Raw genomic sequence first — 3,075 nt, forward strand, 5'->3', positions numbered from 1 at the left:
AAGGTCTATGTATTCATATGTTTCATCTTTCTTTGCTCATTTTTTGGGTGTTTCTCATAAGTCCTTAGGTGCTCTTGTATATGTATCCACGCCAGTGGGCGATTCTATTATTGTGGACCGTATTTACGAGTCCTGTATTATGACTTTCGGTGGTTATGAGACTAGAACGGAACTTTTGTTGCTAGACATGACCGCATTTGAGGTCATCTTGGGCATGGACTGATTGTCTCTGTACCATGTTGTTCTTGATTGCCACGTCAAGAGTGTTACCTTGGCGATGCCAAAGTTTCCCAGATTGGAGTGGAGGGGTCTATCTATCAGTACATCCAACTGAGTTTTTTCTTTCTTGAAGGCTCAACATATGGTCGAGAAGGATTGTTTGGATTATCTAGCTTACGTTCGGGATACTGCTGCAGAGACTCCCACGATTGATTCAGTACCCGTGGTGCAGGAGTTCTCCGATTTGTTTCCTTTTGATCTACCATGCATACCAACAGATCGTGATATTGATTTGGCGCTAGGTACCTAGCCTATCTCTCTTCCACCATACTGCATGGCTCCGGAGTGTTCTATAAGATCAACTTGAGATCTAGATATCATTGGCTAAAGATTTGTGCTTTGGATGTTCCAACGACGGCTTTCCGAACTAGATATGGCCACTATGAGTTTCTAGTGATATCCTTCGGCTTGACCAACACCCCGGCGGCATTTATGGATTTGATGAACCAGGTGTTCATGCCATATCTTGACTCATTTGTCATTGTCTTCATTGATGACATATTGATCTACTCGCGTAGTATGGAGGAACACGAACAACATTTGAGAGTTATGCTTCATACCTTGCGGGAACAGAAGTTATATGCTAAGTTCTCCAAGTACGAGTTCTAGTTAGATTCTGTGGCATTCTTAGGGAATGTTCTATCAGGCAAAGGTATTAAGATAGATCCCAGGAAGATCGGGGCAGTCCAGAGTTGGCCTCGTCTACCACAGCGACCGAGATCAGGAGCTTCGTAGGGTTAGTATGTTATTATCGTCGATTCGTGGAGGGCTTCTCATCTATTGCTGCACCTTTGACTAGATTGACCCAGAAGGGTTCTCTGTTCCGATGGTCCGACGATTGCGAGGCGAGCTTTCAAAAGCTCAAGACCGCATTGACTACAGCATCGGTGTTAGTGTTGCCTTCCGGTTCAGGGATGTATACTATGTATTGTGAAGCTTCACACTTTGGCATGGGATGTGTATTGATACAGAAGGGGCGAGTTATTGCATATGTTCCACATCAGCTGAAGTCCAACGAGAAGAATTACCCCGTACATGATTTGGAGTTGGCCGCAATAGTTCATGCTCTCAAGATCTGGAGGCATTATCTTGATGGGGTGTCATGTGAGGTTTACACCGATCATTGCAGTTTGCAGCATTTGTTCAAGCAGATAGATCTCAATTTGAGGCAGCGCATATGGCTTGAGTTATTGAAGGACTATGATATTACTATCCTTTTATCATCCGGGCAAGGAGAATGTGGTTGCGGATGCCATGAGCAAAAAGGCCAAGAGTATGGGTAGTTTGGCATTCATTTCAGTAGAGGAGAGTCCATTAGCTTTAGACAAGCAGTCCTTGGCTAATAGATTTGTGAGGTTGGATATTTCATAGCCCAGTGGAGTTCTTACATGCGTTGTGGCTCAGTCTTCATTATTTGAGTGGATCAAGGCTCGTTAGTACGATGATCCACACTTACTGGTTCTTAGTGAGATGGTATTACATGGTGGTTCCAAGGAGGTTACTATCGGTGAGGATGGTGTTCTACGACTCTAGGGACACCTATGTATTCCTAATGTTGAGGGATTGAGGGAGAAGATCCTAGAAGAGGTACATAGTTCTCGGTATTCTATTCATTCAGGTCCTACGAAGATGTATCGCGACCTGAGGCAGCATTATTGGTGGCGGTGGATGAGAAGGACATAGTTAAGTATGTAGCGAGATGCCTAAATTTCTAGCAAGTTAAGTATGAGCACCAGAGGTCAGGTGGAATACTTCAGCAGAAGGTTATACCGAAGTAAAAATGGGAGCGCATCACTATGGATTTTGTAGTTGGATTTTTGCAGACGTTGAGGAAGTTTGATGTCATTTGGGTCATTGTCGATAGGATGACCAAGTCGGCACACTTTATTCCAGTGATGACTACGTACTTGTCAGAGAGGTTGGCCCAGATTTACATTTAGGAGATTGTCCGGTTGTATGATGTGCTTGTTTCCATCATTTCAGATAGAGGCCCTCAGTTCACTTCACATTTCTGGAGAGCAGTACAGAGCGAGTTGGGTACCCGGGTAGAGCTCAGCACAGCCTTTCATCGTTAGACCGACGGGCAGTCAGAGCAGACAGTGCAGATCTTGGAGGATATTCTCATATCATGTGTGATTGACTTTGGAGGTCAGTGGGAAAAATCTATGCCTTTGACCGAGTTAATTTATAACAACAGTTATCAGTCAATCATCGAGATGGCTCCATTTAAGGCTTTATATGGTCGGCGATGTCACTCACCCATCGGATGGTTTGAGCCCGGTGAGGCTAGGTTATATTGCACTAATTTAGTGAAGGATGCCTTGGATAAGGTAAAGTTGATTCAGGAGCAACTTCGCACAGCACAGTCCAAACGAAGAGTAACGCGGATCAGAAGGCGCGTGATTTATCATTCATGGTGGGTGAGAAGGTTTTCTTGAGAGTCTCGCCGATGAAGGGAATCATGAGGTTTGGGAAGAAGGGCAATCTAAGCTCAAGGTTCATTGGCCCGTTTGAGGTGTTGAGGCGAGTTGGGGAGGTTGCTTATGAGCTAGATTTTCCTCCCAGTCTATTGGGAGTTCATCCAGTTTTCACGTGTCTATGCTCTGAAAATATCATGCTGACAGGTCGCATGTGTTAGACTACAGCACGGTTCAGATAGATGAGAGCTTGGGTTATGAAGAGGAGTCAGTTGCCATTGTTGACATACAAGCTCTCCAGTTGAAGTCTAAGAAGATTTTTGCAGTAAAGGTCCAATAAAGGGGTCAACCAGTCGAGGAGGCGACTTGGGAAACCGAG

Source organism: Nicotiana tomentosiformis, chromosome 1 (assembly GCF_000390325.3).
Source record: "Nicotiana tomentosiformis chromosome 1, ASM39032v3, whole genome shotgun sequence".
NCBI classification, from domain to species: Eukaryota; Viridiplantae; Streptophyta; class Magnoliopsida; order Solanales; family Solanaceae; genus Nicotiana; species Nicotiana tomentosiformis.